At 42.9% G+C, this 22926-nt stretch overlaps 2 protein-coding genes across 2 annotated transcripts in view; one reads left to right on the forward strand and one right to left on the reverse strand.

The window, feature by feature from the left end:
* The window catches only part of FPR3 (formyl peptide receptor 3), a 33196-nt gene extending 14063 nt beyond the window's left edge, over positions 1-19133 (reverse strand). Inside the window, exon 1 of the mRNA XM_011965885.1 lies at positions 18948-19133. The gene's annotated coding sequence lies outside the window, so the exon portion shown is untranslated. The remainder of the gene's footprint in view (positions 1-18947) is intronic.
* The window catches only part of FPR1 (formyl peptide receptor 1), a 57594-nt gene continuing 44028 nt past the window's right edge, over positions 9361-22926 (forward strand). The window contains exon 1 of the mRNA XM_011965880.1: positions 9361-9676. The gene's annotated coding sequence lies outside the window, so the exon portion shown is untranslated. The remainder of the gene's footprint in view (positions 9677-22926) is intronic.

Consider the following 22926-nt stretch of genomic DNA (forward strand, 5'->3'; position numbering starts at 1 on the left):
GAAGCCAGAGTTTAAGGTTATCTCCCTTGTTCCCTGAAAATCACTGTTTTCCTGTTCTTAAGGTGCCCAGATTTCATATTGTTCAAATACACATGCTCTACAAACAATTTGTGCAGTTAACGCAATCATCACAGGGTCCTGAGACGACATTCATCCTCAGCTTACGAAGATGATGGGATTAAGAGATTAAAGTAAAGACAGGCACAGGAAATCACAAGAGTATTGATTGGGGAAATGATAAGTGTCCATGAAATTTTCACAATTTATGTTCAGAGATTGCAGTAAAGACAGGTGTAAGAAATTATAAAAGTATTAATTTGGGGAACTTTAATAAATGTACATGAAATCTTCACAATTTATGTTCTTCTGCCATGGTTTCAGCCGGTCCCTCCATTTGGGGTCCCTGACTTCCCGCAACAATTACAGGCATGAGCCACCATGCCTGGCCTAACTTTATGTTGTTTACAAATTATCCAGCATAATAAATTTTGTTATAATACCTTGAATGGACTAAGAGACAAATTAGTCTAAATGACCGTAATGTGTGTATCAAGTGAATCTTCTTGGAGGAGGATGTCCTCAACATAATGCTGTATCTGTGCTCATGGAGATTGTGGATGTCATTAAGCTCTTGTCTGCAAAGCTTGTGTGTGATGACAAAGCTATGAGGGTACCCCAGGTGTCCTGGAAAGGTGTATTGTGTTTCTTCAGAGGTGGAGGCAACTGTAGCTGAGGGTCTGTAGAAATAAGCACTTAACAGAACATGCTAGCCAAATGAATTAGAGCAAAATGTTTACCAGTTCTTGATTGAATAGTATTAGCAATTTTTAATAATATTAGATGTTAGATATGGGGGCCCTGATAGATGGGACTACAGCCTTAATGCTGTAGTCATCCATCATAAGACATTCTTTATGATTTTTTTTTTTCCAGCTATGGGAACAAGAAACACTTTGGACTGTTAAATGGAGATGCAGTGTGGATAGTCACCCTTTTATTAATCGTGTTTTGTGTAACAAATTTTAATTATTGAAGGCCATGTTTCACCCTACATTGGGCCGTATTAACTATCTTAACTGGGGGACTAAGTGATCTGATTTTATCAAGCCAATCTCTAAGTGCAAACAACTTACTTTAATTTTAATGTATTATTTATTATGTCTGCTCTACCTCCAACATGTTCTGTTTTAGAGCAACGTACCTCCAACATAGGCTATTTTAGAACAATAGGTATGACTATGGGTAATTTAGGCAAGGCTGTAGTTAAAGTGAGGTATACTCATTTTTCAAAATTTTATATATAGTTGCCTTCTCAAGACAATAGGGGCAAAGTGAGTACATTTAGCGGGATCCTTGCAGGGAGCCAAAGACCCCATGGGATGTGACCAACTCAGCATTTCACTGGAGGCTATATGATCAAACAGCACACGAATGCAGGATGTGGGCAAACTCATGATTACTGCTGCTACCAGAAGGTTTGCTGAGGGCCATCGCTTCCTGGTGCCGAGCTCCTTGAGGTTGTCTACTGGGACATCTAGGAATGCAGTCTTGCAAGCCTACTCTGGACTGAGCAGCTGACCCCTTCTTCCACCCCCCTTCTCACTATCTCTTTTGACTAATAAATATGGAGGGCTATGTAAAGCTCAGGGCCCTTGTCCACTAGAGGCAAGGTGCCCCCTGACTCCTTCTTCCAGATATACTCTTTTGTCTCTTGTCTTTTATTCTCGTGTTCATCCCCCTTTGTTCAGTCCACCAGGGATTGTGGCACATTACATGATGGTGTCCCGAACAGCCCCAGAATTGGGTGCTCTACAGGTGGCACTCAAACAGGCGACAGTCTGAACACGGGACTATAAGGACATGAATGAAGAAGATCTCCTGGAACAGGGGAAACGGGGACCCCAGGACGAGTCGGCCGGCAGTGGATATAAGGTCAGTGCCCTAAAGAGGTACTGACCAGTGCCCTAAAGAGGTACTGGGAGCAGTGCCTTAAAGAAGTACTGGGAATGGGAAGTTTTCTGAATCAGGGTAACATGGGGCAGATTTTGTCTACTGAAAAAAAAAACATTATGTGCAGTTGCTTAAAGTTTTGTTGAAACAAACTGGTGCTCAGGTTAGTTCTCAGACATTAACTAAGCTGCTGCAGGAGATTATGACACATAACCGATGGTTTCCACAGGCAGGCACTCTTGATGTGGAAAATTGGGACAGAGCAGGAGAAGGATTAAAACAAGCTCATCAAAAAGGTCTTAAAATTGATTATTCTGTTTTATCCACTTGGAGTTTAGTTCATACTGTACTTGTGCCATTATCTCTTTATTATTCTGCGGGACAGCAGGCTGAATCTAAAAATCTGAATCTGTTGTCCCACTCACAGCTCCAATTGAAAATAAAAAACAGGAGGAGAGGGAGGGTAAAAATTGGCCTATACCGCCGCCTCCAGTTGCAGAAACATGTGTACCGCCTCCTTTGGTAGCAGAAATAGAGACCCCAAAACAAAGAATTTCATGCTCTGCTGTCATAGCTGGAGAGCCCTTAGGATCTTGTGTTTCTCCTATTTCCATAAGGCCTGATCCAAACAATCCACAGCAGGTTGTTCATGAACACACCCCACTGGAGTTTAAGTTGTTGAAGGAATTAAAAGCAAGAGTGGTAAATAATGGCATACAGAGCCCATTCACCTTAGGATTGCTAGAATCTGTGTTTGGTGCTGTGCGTCTTTCACCCTTTGATGTGAGACACTTGGCGCACACTTGATTGTCCGCTAATGCATATCTGACATGGAATTTTAATTGGCAAGAAATGTGTGCAGACCAGGCTAAACAGAACCATGTTGCTGGACACAGAGACATTACAGAGGATATGCTATTAGGTAATGGTGCTTATTCAGACCTGGGAAGTCAAATGGCACTCCCAGATGCTGCTTATCAGCAGTGTGCACAGGCTGTTGAATGCGCCTGGGCCACAGTTCCTGAAGAGGGAGTCCCAGTACAATCCTTTTTACAAATCATGCAAGGGTCACAGGAACCCTATGTGCAATTTCTTGCAAGATCACAAGAGGCAGTGAAGCATCAGATTCCTCATACCACGGCTGCAGAAATGCTAACCTTAACTCTAGCTTTTGAGACGCGGATTGTAAACATGCACTGGCACCGGTGAGGTGTATAAAAAACTTGGGAAATTTTCTCAGAGCTTGTCAAGATGTAGGAACTGAGCTTCATCGCTTTGCAATATTAATGCAAGCAGTGGCTAATTTAGCAGTTGACAAATCTAAAAGGAGCCAAAGGTCAAACCCTAAAATGGGAAAATGTTATAATTGTGGAAAACCTGGGCATCTTATAAAGGAATGCCGCCAGGTCTCAGGAAAGAAAGGACCTTACAATGCAGTGCCCCACCCAGCGGAAGAAACGCCAGGACTTTGTCCTTGCTGTAACAGAGGAAATAACTGGGCTAATCAGTGCCACCCAAAATTTCATCAGAATGGCACCCCCCTGCTGGGAAATGAGACAGGGGCCTGGACCCAGGCCCCACAAACAATGAGGGCATTCCCAGTCCAGACCTCAACCCCGTTTCAGGCATGGGTTCCCAGAGGCACATTGATTCCCTCACCCCAGGAACACCAGGAGTGAAGGATTAGATCTCCCAGTCAGAGAATGGGTAATGTTAGTTGGGGCAGACAAACCCATCTAAGTTCCCACTGGTATTTGGGGACCTGTACCAGCAGGATATGTGGAACTAATTTTAGGCAAAAGCTGCCTTAACTTTACTGTAGTCCCAGAAGTTGTTGACTCTGATTATGGAGAAATTCAAGTAGTTTTAATGTCACAAAATCTTTGGGGTTTTGAGCTGGGAGAATATATTGCTCAATTATTGCTTATTCTCTGCAAATCACACCCTTCTCCATGAAAGGAGAAATGAGGAAATAAAGGGTTTGGGAGCACAACTACATGGGAAATCTATCTGTCCCAACCCATAGCCTCTAATAGACCCACCTGTGTAGTACAAATTAAAGGAAAGAAATTTTATGGTCTTATGGATAAGGAAGCTGATGCGTCAGTAATATCTAAAGACAATTGGCCCCCATCCTGGCCTCTGCAATTAACTTCTACATCCTTAGTGGGAGTAGGAACAGCTGAAAGTGTTCAACAGAGCACTGAGATTTTACCTTGTCTTGGTCCGGATGGACAGTCATGTACTTTTCAGTCTTATGTTGCAAATATAGCTATCGATTTATGTGCAGAAATGCTAACCTTAACTGTAGCTTTTGAGAATGCAGACACGGATTGTAAACATGCACTGGCACTGGTGAGGTGTATAAAAAAGCTATCGATTTATGGGGTTGAGACTGACTGACAGCATGGGATAGGAGACTTACAAATGAAAACTTGCATAACCCAGGATTTAAAATGTTGAAGAACATGGGCTATCAGAGGGGAAAAGGTTTAGGAAAATTTCTTCAAGGAAATCCTAACCCAGTATCAGTAATGGAAAAACAGAGAGAAAAGGGATAGGATGTCAGGATTTCTGATGAGGGTCATTGATACTTCTCCTCCGCCCACTGCCTTTACCATTAGAATGGCTCAGTGAAAAACCTGTATGGGTGAATCAATGGCCCCTATCTCAGGAGAACCTGATGCAACTTCAGCAGCTAGTAAAAGAACAATGGGATGCCAGACACATAACCCTGGAATTCTCCAGTGTTTGTTATTCCAAAAAAGTCCGGAAGATGGCGACTACTACATGATTTAAGAGCTATTCATGTACACGTAAAACTGATGGGTGCCTTACAAAAAGTTTTACCATCTCCAGCGGCTATTCCAAGAGACTGGCCTCTTGTATAATGGATCTTAAGCATCGTTTCTTTACTACACCCTTACACGAGAAGAATAAGCCTGTTTTGCCTTCTCTGTGCCTTCTATTAACCAAAGAGAACCTGTTTCCTATTATCAATGGAGAGTTTTACCCCAAGGCATGCTTCACAGGCCTACACTGTGTCAGCATTTTGTAGGACAGGCATTCAAGGAGCCTCGGAATATGTTTCCTACCGCTTATGTCATTCATTTTATGGATGATATTCTTTTGGCCGCTCCTACAGATCGAAACCTACATCAGTTATTCAGAGAAACGAAGCAGGCTCTGACTAAAGGGAATCTCAAAATAGCTCCAGAAAAGGTACAAACAACTTCCCCAGACCAATATTTAGGAACGATTGTTACAGAGAGAAGTGTACCAACTCAGAAAGTAGTTCTCCGTAAAGACAGGTTACAGACTTTAAATGATTTTCAGCAATTATTAGGAGATATTAATTGGCTACGCCCGATGTTAGGTATTGCCACCTATCAACTTACACATCTTTACCAAACCCTGCAAGGAGAGTCTTCCTTCAATTCCCGGCAGCAACTAACTAAAGAGGCAGAAGCCGAATTACAGCTTGTAGAGCAAATGTTACAACAGAGATATGCCTCATGGCTACAACCACAAAAACCTTTGCTTTTGTTTATTCTTCCTACCCCCCACTCTCCAACAGGACTTTTGGGCCAGTTCATAGACAAGTCTGTAACAGTGATAGAATGGTTCCTTCTATCTAATCAAACAGTCAAAACCTTGCAAGTTTATCTTTCTTTAATTACACAAATTGTAACTATGGGCAGGCATAGGTCACAAATGCTTACGGGATATGATCCTGACAAAATTATTGTTCCTTTAGACTCCCAGCAACAAGCTGCAGCTTGGGAAATGAAGACTGCCTGGCAAACTGCGTTCGCAGACTTCATGGGTGCTATAGATAACCATTACCCTCAGACAAAATTTTACGTTTAATAAAATCCATTCTTTCATTCTTCCTGTTATTACTCATCACTAACCTATTCCAGGTGGGCACACTTGTTGTACTGATGGCTCTTCCAAAGGTCATGCCACTATCTATGGACCAAAACATACTCAAACAATAACGATCTCGGGTTTCAGCTCAACGCTCAGAGCTAATTGCAGTCAGCTGCGAGGTTTTACAGCTCACAGCTTCAGATCCTATCAACTGCAGGGAGACGAAGGCCCGTGGGATGTGAGCAACTCAGCATTCCGCTGGAGGCTATGTGATCAAACAGCAAACTGTTTATCATGAATGCAGGATGTGGGCAAACTCACACTGCCCTGCCACCAAAAGGTCTGCGGAGGGCCTCACTCCCTGGCTCCTTGAAGTTATCTATTGAGAGTTATCTATTGAGAAATCTAGCGCCTATTGTTTTAAGAATGCAGTCTTGCAAGCCTGCTGTGAATCAAGCTGCTGGCCAACACCCCCACCCCCCCCCCGCCACTTCTCGCTATCTCTTTTGCCTAATAAATACGGAGGGCTGTGTAAAGCTCAGGGCCCTTGTCCACTAGAGGCAAGCTGCCCCCTGACCCCTTCTTCCAAATATACTCTTTTATCTCTTGCCTTTATTCCCACGCTCGCCCCCTTCGTTCACTCCACCAGGGACCATGGCAGGCTACAATCAACATTGTCAACCATAAAGACAGGTTGCAGACTTTACATTATTTTCAGCAATTATTAGGAGATATTAATTGGCTACGCCCGATGTTAGGTATTGCTACCTATCAACTTATACATCTTTACCAAACCCTGCAAGGAGATTCTTCTTATTCAGCTTATGTTGTAAATGTAGCCAGTCGCATAGAAACTGCTACAGTTGAAAGTACACTAGGCCCAGAACTGCTTAATTTGTCTCGCTTATTCTCATATGCTGCATGCTACATGCCAAACAGGTGAGACAGCTGGTCATGCACAGTGACATTGTCTGTCATCATTTGCTCTTGTGGGGATACCTAAACAATTAAAAACTGACAATGGACCCACTTATACTAGTCATGCTTTTCAAAATTTCCTACAGCTTTGGGCTCTAACCAATAAAACCGGAGTTCCTTATAATCCTAGAGGACAAGGCATTATAGAGCAGGCACATCAAGCATTACACTGCATGTTGAAAAGACAAAAATGGGGTATAGGAGGCCAACTACCACCTCAATCAAAACTACATTTAGCCTTATTCACTTTAAAATTTCTGACTCCTGGTACGGATGGTAAGACTCCAGCAGAAAGACATTGGCAAGTGTTAGAGGAAAAGAGGAAAGTTTATCCGAAAATGTTATGGAAATCCCCAGAAGAAGAACAATGGAAAAGCCCGGTGGATTTACTGACATGGGGAAGAGGATATGCTTGTGTTTTACAGGAGATGGACAAGCTGTGTGGGTGCTCTCAAGGTGCGTGCAACCATGGAATGGGAGACTGGAGGGACCCAGGGTGGCCAACCATGGGCCCAGTCCCTCCGGTACGAGCCATGAGTCAGCTGAGCCTGAGTGCAGAGATGGAGAGAAGGCCGACTGGAGTCACGACACAGTCTTAATGTTACATTTGTAAAGAATATCACCAGTTTGCAGTTTGTGTTTTTAATACTTATGTCTTTTTGGCAGCTAAGAACGACCAGTTCCAGGTAAACAATAACCAGTTGACCTGTAAAGCTTGCCAGTTGTATCATTGCATTAATCATAGCACATTGCGAACACATAGTATCTCTACATTGATCATTTTAGGTCGCATCCCTGGGCTGTGGATTCCTGTTAATCTGTCCAAGGCTTGGGCTGCCACACCTGCTTTGCATTTTGTGAAACTTCTTCTAACTCAGCTTACTCATTGTGCCCATAGAGCCTTAAGCATAATAATTTTTGTTATCGTTTCCTTGGTCACACTAATAACTTCTGTTGTGATGTCCTCTGTAGCTTTGCATAATTCTGTTCAAATGGCTCAGCACGTAGAGAACTGGACACGTACAGACAAGCGTGGCTACTTCAGAATAAAGTTAACACTGAGTTACAAACTGAAGTGGCAATGTTGAAATCCACGGTTCTGTGGTTAGGGGAACAAGTACAAAGCTTGCAGTTGCAGCAGCAATTGTGTCATCATTTTAATCACACTCATATTTGTGTAACCAACTTAGAATACAACCAAAGTGAGTATCCATGGGACCTTGTGAAAGCCCATTTGCAGGGAGCTTTCACATCCAACCTCACCTTTGATATTGGTGAATTACAAAACAAAATTCTTCATTTAAATAGGCAAACTCAAGAATTTCAGCCTTCTTTAGAAGACTGGACCAAATTCCAGGAAGGCCTGGAGAGCCTCAACCCTCAGACCTATCTAAAGTACCACAGTAACATCTTACATGTAGTTCTTGGAATTATGTTGTTTTATCTCTATCTTCTATTTATAGTCTGTAAAATCGGATGGACCGCCAATTGGAGTATGAGAACCGCCCAGAAAGGGAGATATGCAGGGAGCTGAAGGCCCATGGGACGTGACCAACTCAGCATTCCACTGGAGGCTATATGATGAAAGAGCAAATTGTTTATCGTGAATACAGGATGTGAGCAGACTCACAACTGCTCCTGCCGCCAGAGGTTTGCAGAGGGCAGTTGCTTCCTGGCGCCAAGCTCTTTGAAGTTATCTGCTGGGACATCTAGAGAATGTAGTCTTGTAAGCCTACTCTGGACCAACCAGCTGACCTCTTCTTCCACCCCCTTTCTCACTATCTCTTTTGACTAATAAATATGGAGGGCTGTGTAAAGCTCAGGGCCCTTATCCACTAGAGGCAAGGTGCCCCCTGACCCCTTCTTCCAAATATACTATTTTGTCTTTTGTCTTTTATTCCCACGTTCACCCCCCTTTGTTCAGTCCACCACGGATCATGGCAGGTTACATAGTGGCACCCCGAACAGCGAGATAATCGAGTGCTCAACAGATCCTCATGTATAATTTGAGCCCCAATGTAAAGTCCATAAATTTTTGTCAATTTGAGCATTTTTGCTGTTGTTGAAGTTAAGTTAGTACCTATGTTGTAAAGGCACAAAACCAAATCAGTGCATTTTTATCTTTTTGTTATATAGATTTTTTGGTATAAAAATTAATATATGAATTTTGAATTCCCAAACAAATCAAATTGTAAAACTTTATTTTGATGCGGTTATATATTAAATGTACATAATCCACCTATTTGTCATATATTTACATGAAAATATATGCATATATACATATGATGTATTGAATTTCCTTTTATCACCCTCCCATTAGAAGTTTGTTCATAAATCACTAAGTATTCTAGGGCTAGGATTATGTTTCCTAGAACTGGATTCTGCTCAGTACTTAAAGTTCTTCTTTTTTTTTTCTTGGACTCATGACTGTGGTGTAGAACTGGAAACTGTGTCAAGGGTGACTGAATCCTGAGCCTCATATGAGAAAATTAAGCTTGTTTTCAGACTGGATGCTGAGGCAACAGACCCTTATAAGCATTCACTGCAGTGAAGAAGAGTGATGAATGTTGGGTAGGCAGCTGTCAGTCTTGGCCAGAATTATGCCTTCGGGTACTCAAGATCCCTTTACACTCTTCTCCCAAATAGAAGAAGTAGAGCCATCCTTCCCAAGGATGATATCCCCAACGTTTTATGTTGAAGTTTCTTTGTGATAACTGTCCCATAACTTAAAAGAATACTCAGATTCAAAGCCCCAATATACCACGATGCAATGAGAATTGTGAATCCACAATGGAAACTCCTAATGAGGAAAAGAAAAACGGGGAGATGCAGCAGGCACTGTTCTACTGCAATTAACCAAGGCCAGTGGGAAGGAATAGTAAGAATCTCCTGTCCTGACAGTGGAGGAAGTCTCTTAATTAGCCCATCTGGAAGCCCTGGCTCTCTTATCTAGAAGTCACACACTGTCCTTCATGGCTCCTGACTTTCTCTCTCGCATTTTTTTTCATTGTTCCTCATTTTCTATGGCCACAACTTAGTTGGGCATTAAAGAATATACTTTTTTTTTTTTTTTGAAATTAAAAGCATTTATAGGAGTCAAAAGTGTGAATGAAATGGGCAAACTGCTCTGCCTTGGAAATGCACAGAACTCTAGGGAAGACAGGAGAAAAATGAGTGAGTAAAGCAGTGGAGTGAGAGAGGACATTGATAACAGGACTCCTTGATCTTCTTGTTGAGTGGTGTCTTTTGCCAGTGCATTAGGAAAGTATGTTACACAATACAAAAATGACAATTTCTGAGTGTTTACGTGGAGAAAGCAAAGTAAAGGGCTGAGTTATGAGCTGGTTGATTTAAATACAAAGTCATTAGGCAGTGGTTAGCGAGAGTACTCTATTGAAGCGGAAACTCAAAATTTAAGGTGTTCATGAAAATGGAAGCCACCTGGGAATTTATAAATATTGTGCACATGAGGATGAGAATTTACTAGACATGACTTGGTTCACGTTATGAGGGCTGGAGATAATTTTAGACATCAAATGTTTCTCACCTAAATATCTAGGTGACACTACTATTTATTGATTCATTAATTCAGTATTTATTGAGTGTCTACCACATGTCAGACACTATTTTACACATAGGGGGTGAGGATCCATCTGTAAGCAATACAGACCACAATCTTTGCCCTCAGATAGCTTACATTCTTATTATATGAAAGGAACCATGTGAAGTTTGTATACAGTTGTTATCCCACTTCATGCCAATAAACTTCATGGTAGGGATGAAATGGCCAAATTTCTTGAAAATAATAGTTTACCAGAAGTGAAAGATATGAAACAGAAAACTGAACAATGTAATAATTGTTAAAGAAATTAAACCTATATTTAAAATCCTTCCCAGAAAGAAAACCCAAGACCCAGTTGGCTTCATGTAAATGTTTTTAAAAAGTATTTTTAATAAACACTTTTTATATATTTTGAAGCCAGGTGTGGTGGCTCACGCCTGTAATCCCAGCACTTTGGGAGGCCGAGGCGGGCAGATCACTTGAGGTCAGGAGTTCGAGACCAGCCTGGCCAACATAGTGAAACTCCATCTCTACTAAAAATTAGCCAGGCATAGTGGCGTATGCCTGTAGTCCCAGCGACTCGGGAGGCCGAGGCATGAGAATCGTTTGAACCCAGGAGCCAGAGGTTACAGTGAGCCGAGATTACGCCACTGCACTCCATCCTAGGTGACAGAGTGAGACACTGTCTCAAAAGAAATTTTTTTTGAAAATTAAAAAAGTTTAAGTGTAACAGTGTTTAAAAAGATATAATACTACAGAAGAGAATCAGAAAATCATTTTCCAACTCCATTCAGGAGACCATTAGGAGTGGATGTAAAACCTAACAAGGACAGTAGAGAAAAGTGAAATAACAGAATCATCTTTACATAAACATAAATACAGAAATTCTAAACAAATCTAGAAGATCAATTACAAGTATCTAAGATATATCATGAGCAAGCGTGATTCATTTCAGAAACGCAAGGGTAGTATAACATTGAAGAATTCATCAACCTAATTTGTAATGATGAAAATGAAAGAATAAAAATAATCATGTTAATATTGGCAGAAATTACATTTAAAAAAATTTAACGTCCATTCATAATTTAAGTAACAGAAGAAGAAAACTCTTAAAAAGTAAGGATAGAGGACACCTTCAATAATCTGATTAAAAAGAGAAACATACAAAAAGGTGACAGCAAACATTATACTTAAGGGTAAAGTAATTAAGTTTTCCCTTTAATATATACGATCTCATCTAAGCCTGACAAATCCCCACCACTCTTTCTGTTTTCTTATAGTTTTTTTGCACTTCCAATTACCCTAGGATACAGGCTGAGGTCCAGAAATTAGAAATGACAGCCACAATAGCCTCATTTTCTATTTCTTACTCTCAAATCAGGTGGCACAGAAGTGTTTTTTCCTGATTAAAAACTTGATCACTCATCCTTGAAGGGCTTAATATGACTGAAGGGTAGATGAAGCTGGAACTGGCATGAGGGTAGCATGAGAAAGAGCTAAAAAATATCCCTGACCCCCTCCTCACATTGCCTGTAACTCCACCTCTGCAGGAGGTGAAGCAGTGTTTGTAGCTCTGTCACTGGTCTGGGCTGAGGGGTTGAGGCAGCCCTCAACAGCCCGTCTGCTGTAGTCATCCATCATAAGGCATTTTTAGGAAATTCTTTTTTTTAGATTTGGGAACAGGAAGAACTTTTGGGTTGCTAAATGGAGATGTGGTGTCGATAATCACGCTTTTATTAATCAGGTTTTGTATAATACATTTTAATCCTTGAAGGTGCTGTTTCAACTTCTGTTGGGCTGTAATAAATTATCTTAACTGTGGGACTAAGGGGCCCCATTTGATCAAGCCAATTTGTAAGTGCCAAAAGCTTACTTTAATTTTAATTTGTTATTAATTGTGTCACAGAGTCTGCATCCAACATGGAATATTTTAGAGCAATGACTGTATGACTATGGGAAATTTAGGTGACACTACAGATAAAGTGAGGTCTACTCATTTTTCAAAATTTTAGTTAGCTTCTCAAGATTATGGGGGTAGAGTAAGTAAATTTAATGGGATCCCGATGTACTACTATAAGTTGAGTCCCACTATTAAGTCCATAAATTTTTGTCAATTCATGCGGCTGGAGCACAATCTCGGCTCACTGCAACCTCCACCTCCCAGGTTCAAGCAATTCTCCTGCCTCAGCCTCCCGAGTAGCTGGGATTACAGGCACCTGGCATCACGCCCGACTAATTTCTGTAACTTTTAGTAGAGATGGGTTTTCACCATGTTGGCCAGGCTGATCTCGAACTTCTGACCTCAGGTCATCTGCCCACCTCGGCCTCCCCAAGTGCCGGGATTACGGGCGTGAGCCACCGCACCTGGCCACTAATGTTAAAAGTTAAGTTAGAACCTATATTGTAGAGGAACAAAAGCCGATCAGTGTCCTTTTTGTCTTTTTTTCATATAAACTTTTACTACAAAAATTAATATATGGATTTTGACTTTCTAGTCAAATCAAATTATAAAACTGTTTCAATTTGGTTATATATTATGTATACATAATTTATCTATTATATATTTACATTAAAATATATGCATATATAATGGATTTAATTTCCTTTTGTCACCCCCATATCTAGAATTTTCTTCATAAATTGGTAAGTAATCTAGGGCCAGCATTATGTTTGCTAGACCTGGTTTTGGCTCAGCACTTAAAGTTAAAAGTTTCTCTCTTTTTTCTTGGACTTGTAGCTGCCTAGAGCGTCAGTCTCTCTGTTATTTTTTTCCATTTTGTTTTTTCCCCCATCAGTCTTTTAGCCATTTGAAGCCAAAATTCTTAGTTTCTGCCCTGGTTGATAAGAAAAAAAGGGGAAGGAGGAAAAGGGCCCGGTGCCACTAAATAGTCACCTCTCTCTGGGAAGGACCCCATTACAAGACAATGAGTCCCTCTCCTCTCTTTTTTTCTATTTTCTGTAAAATCTTTAAAATGGCTTGCATTTCTAGGCATCTAATATTTATACACTTTTTGTTTCCTATCCTCACTCTCCGGATGTTTACTGGACAAGATCCCAGTGGTATGGAGTAGCACTCTGCTCTTTTCACTTTACACATTGTTATCAAAAAAGGAAAAAAAATAATGGTAATGAGAGTTAGTCCAAACTGTACCACTTTGTAAGCCCGCCACCATTTTGCAGACCTTGATCAAAGTGAAACATTCCACGGGATTTCGGGCCATGAGAAACATCCTCCTAATCACCTGACCACGAGGCAGAAGAACATCCTTATCATACCCGGCCGGGCAAAGGCCCAAGGCGTGTCACCATCACATTCTGCAGGAACAAGTGCCAAACCGCCTCATCATGGGAACATGTTATCAACATTTTCCCAGGCAACAGGCCATGCCCCGCTTCCAGACCTCCCCACCCAGGCCTGTAATTGCCCAAGCCTGTAAGCAGTGGTGGGCACTGGCACCGCTGCAGGTTTATGCTAGACGTAAATGCCTGCATTTGCTGGTGAGATGCTCTCTGTCTCTTCGAGTGTCTTTCTTTAGCCTCACTTTCTCTTCAAAACCGAACAATGAGTTCCGCTTGCACCGGCCTTGTAGGCAGCTGCTTCTCTTTCCAGGGTGACCCGATCGACCTCTGAGGGGCTGGGAGAATGAGAAGTGATAGCACCAAGGAATGCAGCAACCAAGGAGGCGCTGGCCTCAGCAGCACCTGTTCTCGCAAGGTGTCCTGGGGACTCAGGTACGGTTGCCCTGTCACAGGTTAGAGTTAGGCGATTGGATCCTTTCACCCGCCTCCCCTACACTGACACAGTGAAGCCAGCATTCTGTCATCCTCTTCAACCTCACTATGGCGGAATCGCTGCTCCCCAGGAGCCTGGTGGCCCATGGCCCTATCGTCAGCAAGATGGAGGTAGAGCTGAGGATAGAGCCACAGCTACCAGGTGGCCAGCTCACCATCCTGACCAGCTCTCTCTGGCCAGAGGCCAGTGCTTTGCAACTTAGAGCCAATACAGGCCGGACCACTACCGAGGCCGTAGGTCACCAGAGAAGCAAGTATGGCTCAAGGGGCAACATACCCTCCAGTAGTGACCCCCCTGTCAGGGGCCTGATCCCAGAAAGGGTGTCTGATGTCCCACAGGGAAACACCCTCATTACGATAGGATCTGCCCTCCAGCAGCTGCTGGGGAGCCTGAAGCCTCAGAGAGCCGTCCACAGCCACTGGAATTTCTGGAGAATCTCCAAGGTAACAGCTGAGGACAGCAGTACTAAGCTGCACGAAGCAGCAAAATCAAGCACCAGCAAGCAGTAGTGCCATCCCAGACTGACTGGGCAGGAAGTGTGTGAGTCATCCACAAACACAGACACTGGGATTGTGTCCAAGACACAGCCAAAAGCCTGCCTGGTATGCCAGTGGTATTAAATGAAGCTCTTCAAGTTTCTCTATCAACTCAGCTGATAGTGACCGTCCTCAGCAGCCACCAGAAGCCAGGACAAAAGAGCATCAGGAGGGGATCCACCTGCCCAGGTCTCGTTCGGGCAACCTCGCATCGCGGGTCAGATTGTGGGCGCAGCTTCAATGATGCCACCACAGTGTTAAAGTTTGAGAGGTTTTAGTATTCACAGACCCTGGGAGGTACATGAGACATCCAGAGGCCACACTCAGAGGAGCAAGAGAACAGGCAGGAAGAGAGCTGACGGGGGTGGCAACTGGCAGTGGGAGTGGGGTGTGGCGCACTTCAAGTTCAGGGGCAAATGTCTGTAATGGTTCCCTTTTTTCCTCCATCGCCCAGGCTGGAGTGCAGTCGTGTGATCTCGGCTCACTGCAACCTTCGCCTCCTGGGTTCAAGTAATTCTTCTGCCTCAGTCTCCCCAGTAGCTGGAATTACAGGCGACCACCATCATGCCCGGCTAACTTTTTGTATTTTTAGTAGAGATGAGGTTTCACCATGTTGGCCAGGCTGGTCTCGAACTCCTCGGCCTCCCAAAGTACTGGGATTACCGGTGTGAGCCACCGTGCCCAGCCAAGCTACGGTGATTTTCTATGATCGTGAAAATTTGAGAATCTTCCCACCGTGGGCTATTTAACCTCTTTGAGCAATTATCTAGCACTTGTTTACATCTAATACTCATAATAACACGGTGAGGTAGCCATGATTATCCCTTTGTTACCAGGGAGAATCCATGCCCCAGGGACCTCTGTCGTTTTTTCAGCATCATGCCCAGCCAATCAGTGCAGGCAGCAAGATTTGAAAACCAGACTGAACAAGCCCAGAGCCACTACCTTTGCACGCTCAAGCGCTGCCACTGAAAGGCGTTCTCCCAAAATTACCAGGATAGGGTCCTGCCCTCATATGATAAATTTTTTCTCCTACTTCTTTTACGCATTTCCTCCTTTTTTCCCTGTCATTACCAGTCACTTTCACTGAGGTCTTCCAAGGGACATTGTTTACTGTAGCTCAGGGTTTCTCAACCTTGGCACCAATGGCATTTAGGGCTGGTTAATTCTTTGTTGCGGTGGACTGGTCTGTACACAGTAGGATGTTTAGCGGCACCCCTGGCCTCTATCCATAGATGCCAGTAGCAACTCCTCATTCAGGAGTGAGAACCAAAAGACATTATCAAAGATCCCTTGGGAGGCAAAATACCTCCCCACCCCCTCCCCCTGCCAGTTGAGTATCACTGTGACCGTGTAAAGAGTACCAGGCTCTGGAGTCAGTTAAATCTCTACTATAATCTTATCTCTGACACCTCGACAGTGTAAATTCTTGATCAGTGACATCTCTTTGAGCCCCTGTTTTCCCCTCTGCAGAACTGAAATGGTTTTTTGATGAAGACTGATTTTCAGGGGAGGATTAAATAACAATAGACATGGACAGGAGGCTGAGGCAGGGGAATCGCTTGAACCTGGGAGGCGGAGGTTGCAGTGAGCTGAGATTGAGACTGCAGTACTGCACTCCAGCTTGGCAACAGAGCGAGATTTCATCTCAAAAAAAAAAAAAAAAAAAAAAGAATAGACATGGAAATCGTCTAGGATAGATCTGTAAATCTATAACAAATTAGAACCCTTAGCCCTCACCAGGCTGTGTGATGTGTTGTGGGGTGCAATTCCGAATCCTGCACTATGAAGCTCAGGGTCGGGACAAGAACGATGCTCATAGCAATAGTAGCTTCTACTTATGAACCTTAATCCACACACCAAGAGCTTCTCCTGTAACCCTCACGACTCCTCTCATAGACTCTGCGGATGGGTTGTGTTAATATGTGTAAGCACTGAGCACATCCTGAGACACAGTGAATATCGATTAATGTTAGTTCTAATTCGTGTAACCATTGTACAGATGAGAAAGTTAACACTTAGATTGAGGTGGGATGTGGTGAGGGACAAAAGACCATTTTTTATACCAAAAAAAAAAAAATGAAAATTGTATTTCTACTAGATCATTCTATCACATAATCACACCCCTTCTCTTTGAAGAGAAACCTCCTTTGAACCATATTTCTTTCCAGCTTCAACCCTATTCAGCCAAATGACCTCTCTGTCAGGGGAATTTTCAGTCAGACATCCAAAGATAATGTCTCTAATTCCTCCTTTTTCTTCCTCGCCTCAGCTGTTCTCCGTAATCCACTCCATATTGACTCTGTCCTTAGCACTCCACCTAATGCATTTTCCCAAGAATGCTTATGACCCCCAGGCTGCCAACTCCAGTGAGTCCTTCTCAGTTTTTATCCCGATATCCCAGTGACACAGGACCCATTGGATCACTTTCTCCCTTTTCAAACACATTTTTCCTATGCCATGCGATATATCCAAGAGATACGTACACACAATACACTCTTGGTCTTCTCTACAGCTCAATTCACTTCCTCTTTTCAGTCCAATTTACTGGTGTTTTCTATTCTAAATTTGACTCCAAATGTTGGGGCATCTCACATTCTATAAATGATATCATCCAGTCTCTGGGATTAAACCATTGTGTGTCTTTTCATCTAAATTATCAGCCGTGGCCTCTAGCTGGCACTCAAGTTTGATAAAACCTCTCCCCATGGGAGTCCCATAGACACTCCAAACCTCACATGGTTTTACCAAACTGTTGATGTTCTCTGCCTCCCAAACCTGCCATTCTTCCAATATTCTGTATCTATTTGGAGATTAAACATTCAGTTGTTAAAGCTCCAGATTTAGAACTCACCTTTTATTTCTCTTTTCCTCACCACCCAACGTCATCCACGTCTTATGCATTCTATCTACAGAACATGCTGAATGCCCAGCCAGAACTATTGCCATCTCCATGGCCCTCTCAGGCTTGGATATTTGCGCAAACCTTGCAAATAGCTTTTTCCTGGTCCTGCTGCCCCCTCCCCTAAGATCCATTCTCCAGACAGAAACCAAATGAGCTTTAGAAAGGTCCAATAAGATGGTGACATTATTCTCCATACCTTCCGATGGCTTCCAGACTTCTAAGTTACCCTTATCTTAGGTTCCTTTATTCACTGCCACATGTGCCCTGTGCATCCTTCAAACCTCATCTCTGCACTCTCTCACTGGGCTCCACCCACTGGGCTCTCGTTCCTTGAACTTGCAGCTCATTGTCATCTCAGGGCCTCTGCCTTCTCTGTTCCTTCTGACTACTGTGCTCTTCGTCTTGAGCTTCCCGCACCTGGCTCATTCTGAATATTCATATTTCAGGTCAAATATTGTTTCAGAGAGATCCCGCCTGACCCACTCTGCAAAGCAGAATGCCCAGGTGCAGCCTATCTCACCAGGTACTTTTCTCCTTTATTTGTTGTTCATTTATTTTCTCTCTTAAATACCCTCCACACTAGTACGTAAGATCCACAGGACTACCAAAATTCTCCAGTGCTACGTCTTTAGACTAACACTGCCCGATAGAAATAATGTGTTAACTTTAGCCACATATGGGACTTACAACTTTTTTGTAGCCATTATTTTTTTAAAAAAGTAAAACACCTTTGGGGAAATTATTTTAGTAATACATTTTATTTAATTACATACATGATAAAGAATTGGCCAGGCACGGTGGCTCACACCTGTAATCCCAGCACTTTGGGAGACCAAGGCGGGCAGATCACAAGGTCAAAAGTTCAAGACCAGCCTGGCCAGCATATTGAAACCCCGTCTCTAATAAAAATACAAAAAATTAGCAGGGCATGGTGTCAAGTGCCTGCAATCCCAGCTGCTTGGGAGGCTGAGGCAGGAGAATCGCTTGAACCCAGAAGGCAGAGGTTGCAGTGAGTTGAGATTGTGCCACTGCACTCCAGCCTGGGCGACAGTGCAAGACTCTGTCTCAAAAAACAAACAAACAAACAAAAAGAATATTACTGAAACATGTAACCAAATTAAACATTGTTAATGAAATGGTTAACATTGTTTTCACACTAAGTCTTCAAGCATACTATGTGCATTTTTATCCATACAGCACAACTCAGGTCAGACTAGGAACAGCAGGAGATCAATAGCCATGTGTGAGAAGTGGATTCTTCACCGGACTGCACTACTCCAGAGTTAGAAGGGCTCTGTCAAATAGCAGGCATTTCAACAATAACTTTAAAATTTTCAGACCCCAACTTACCACCAGCTGAGATCCTTTTCCTGTGCCCAGCTCCTGGATTCTTGTGGAGCAACTCAGGCTCTAAGGACTTGTCAAAAGATGAAGTTACACATTTGGTTTTAAGATCTTAATTGGCTTTGTTTGTAATGATAGAATCAGACAGCCTTTCATGCTATAAAATAACATGAATATTTTGATGGTTAGAGCCGAGAAAGTTGGTTTTATAGGGACAGGAGGGCTAAAGAAAGCAGAAACAAGAACAAAAAATTGATTCGTCATTTGGACGTTGCATTTTTCTGTGCGGCAGGAATAGAGAAACAGCAATAAGGAACAACTGATTGATTGAAGTCAAATTACCACAGATTACTTTTTTTTTGTTTGGTAAAGATGAAAGCAGAGAGAACTTCATTTTCATGCCCACTGAAACTGGCCTGTTTTAGGAATTTGTCCATTTTCTCTCTCTCCTGATTTCTCAAAAGTTCAGGTAAACAAATTAGTTTTGGTTTGGTGATGTGGAGTTTTAGTATGACTGACTCCATTTGGTTTGCTCTGTAGAATCTAGTGCAGTAGGTCAGTCCAAACCACTTACTTCCTGTTTTTATAGAACAGGTTTCAGCAGAGACGTAGTTGAAGGACACAGGGACAATGGAGCTGGAATCAACCCTGACACAAACGCGGGGTTTCTTACCCTTCCCAGAAGACACCTTGGAGATGTTGTCAGACCATTTCACTTAGAAACTTATGTGTCTGAATGTTCCTTCACCTCCAGCCCTCTGTGGGAGACCGGAGTCCATCCTTCCAAATATGAAAGGCCAAGGAATCTGAGAGTCCAGGCCCTTTCTTTTCAGAGATTCAGGAAAATGAAGGAAACCATTACCAAGGTGAGAAGAATGAGAGGACAACAATAAATATCAAAGATGCATGGTTAAACAAAAACTCGATTCTCTACTTTCACAATCCTTCTGACCAAATGTAGTTTTTCTCCACACCAAGAAATTCTCCAATTCTCTGGGGACATCAACTGGGCCACCTGCAATTAAAAATTCAGTTCTGATTCTGTCTACCTGGATTTATCATCAGATCTCAAGAGTTAAAGGGCTCACTCCCACAAACTCTTCTCACATCAGATGTCTGTTGCAAGTCCCAAGTGACCACTTGTACTTCTGCCTGACAGGTTATAAACTGGGTGTTCCAATGACACCAATAAATTGCTAGAATGGCACGTAGAACTCAGGAAAGCACTTTGTTTATGTTTGCTGCTTTATATAAAGCATACACCTCAGGAATAATCCATTGGAAAGAAGCATATGGCAGGTATGTGGCAGGGGAGGGGTTGGGTGGCACATGGAGCTTCCTTGCTCTCTCCAGGCAGCCATTCTCCCAGCACCCCTAAGTGTTCACCAATGTGGAAACTCATCAAATCTCACTGTTCAAGAGTTTTTATAGAACTCCATCTCCAGTCCCTGCCTCCCCTTCCTGGAGGTCAGTAGGTGGGGCCGACGGCCCCAACCCTCTAATCCCTTGGTCTTACTGGTGACCAGTCCCATCCAAAGGCCATCATCTCCTTAGCATAACTCAGCTGTGATCAAAAGGGGCTCTTTACGAATAACAAAAAAACACTCCTATCACTCAGGGAATTCCAAGGGTTTTAAGAGCCCGATGCTAGAAATCTGTGACAAAGTCAAATATGCTTTGAGGTATTTTATACCTCGGAGTTACAAAAAGAAGCAGTAACTAGGAGCATGGAGGGAGGTAAGGGAGGTGAATGAGAGACACCTTTCATCCCACACCATTGCCGAGATTAACCCCCTAACCTTCTGCTCTTAGGAAGATGCTCTATGGACCACTGATCTGAGGAGATGGACTCTTTCTGAGTTTTTAAACACCATCAGAATGTTGTTCTCAAGCCCAAGGAATAGAACCATGAAAAACAGTAGAAAGCCACAAAACAAGAGTCAACTATTTTCTAGTTTCTCTCTGATTTGCTGGATGTTTTCAATGATAAGGTAGAGTAAACCAATGAAGCACATAAGCCATGGAGAAATTTATTATTAAAAAAAGTTTTGGAAGGGGATAGATCTGGAGTCTGAACAAAAATTGAGTTTAATGTCACCCTTCCATTCCATCATCATATTGGTTTTCTTCCAGGGCCTTCTTGAAAGTGACCACAGAATGGCTGCCACTGTTCTGGACATCACATCAACAGGCCCTCCTGAGCCAGAAGCATGAGACAAGCAGAAAATGTGACTCATTCACATGCTTCTTTCATTTTACCACAAAGGGAAACCTAGTCCAGAGTCTCTTCAGGACCTCTTCTTGTCTTTCATTGCCAGAGCATGCCATCTCTAGACCAATCAATGGCCAAGAAATAACAAAAATACCAATACATAAAAATAAAGGTCAGGGACAGTGGCTCACACCTGTAGTCCCAGCATTTTGGGAGGCCGAGGCGGGAGGATTGCTTGAGCTCAGGAGTTCAAGACCAGCCTGGGCAATATAGTGAGACCCCATATCTAAAAATATATATATATTGGCTGGGTGTGGTGGTGTGCTCCTGTAATTCCAGCTACTCAGGAGGCTGAAGTGGGAGGACTGCTTTGTCAGGGAGGTGGAGGCTGCAGTGAGCCATAATGATGCCACTGCCCTCGAGCCTGGGTAACGAGCAAAACCTTATCTCAATAAATAAATAAATAAATAAATAAAGATAAAGAAGTTGCTCATATTGGCTTAGGCCAATCATGATTGATTTCCTAGGACAGCAATTTCCAGGCACATTGCTACCTGCCACCTGATTAAAATGAAATGTACTTATCAGTATACTAAAGGGTGGTGGGTATTGCACGGGTGAGGCCTCTGAAGAGTTGCTCCCTTGCTGGCTCCTGCAGACATAGAGCTTAAACAGACATGTGCTCTACCCTGGAGATGCCAACTACCCAGGTAAAGAGATGAGAGAGTCACTCTGCTATGACTAAGCATAGTCTTATGCAGCCTTTGTGCACAATGGTGTCCTCTGCCATTTCCCTAAGCAGTCACAGTAGAGTGGGGGTATACAGTGATAGACAGATACCTGGTTCATTATGAGATTTCCCAAAAGGAACAACTAACTGAGACTGAAAGGGTCCAGGGTCACTTCCAAGTGCAATGCAGCTAACATCCGGGATGAGTCTTAAAGACTCAGATAAAGAAAAAAAAAAAAAAAAATTCCAGGCAGAGGAGAGTGAAAGCACACAGAAAAGGGTCAAGAAATAGCAGGTTACCTGTGGTTATTGGAGCATAGATGGTGAGGCAGACAGCAATAAACGCTGAGTGTGTACCAAGTGGCAGAGGCCATCTGTTGGAGGGTCTTGAATGCTACAAGAAGGACTTGAAATCTCTTCATAAATACATGAAAAGCCATTTAAGCAGGAAAGTGACTTGTCAGGTGTGTGCTTCTGAAAAATATTGTTCTGTAGTCCTGCAAAGGGATGGCTTTGAGAATGTTTCTAATTGTAGACAGAGATGTTAGAATGGAGAATGTTGCCAGAGATCAAGGTGAGGTTCTTGAAGAGTTACCCAGGGCAGGAATAGTGTGATCAAGAGGAGGGGTAGCTTAGAGAGATTGTCCAGGCTTAGTAGACCAGCCTCGGAGAGTGGACGGCTATGGGGAATGGGGAAGAATGAGTGCTCTTTATAAATTCCACATTCCTAAAGTTACTATTGCTGCATCTGCTACAGTCTGAATGGTTGTTTCTCCCCTCCCCGGCTTGTATGGGAAATCCTAACCCCCAGGTTATAGTATTAAAAGGCGGGACCATAGGGAGGATTAGAGCGTGATGGTTGCACCCTCAAAAATAGGATTAGTGCCTTTATAAGAAAGCCTTGAGGGAGTTTGTCTGTCTCTTCCACCATATGAGGACATATGGAAGGCGCTGTCTGAGTAATGGGCCCTCATCAGACATGGAATCTGTCGGTGCCCTAACCTTGGTCTGTCTTTCTTTCTTCCTTTCTTCCTTTCTTCCTT

The sequence above is a fragment of the Mandrillus leucophaeus genome, unplaced genomic scaffold (genome assembly GCF_000951045.1).
Source record: "Mandrillus leucophaeus isolate KB7577 unplaced genomic scaffold, Mleu.le_1.0 Scaffold74, whole genome shotgun sequence".
Lineage (NCBI taxonomy): Eukaryota > Metazoa > Chordata > Mammalia > Primates > Cercopithecidae > Mandrillus > Mandrillus leucophaeus.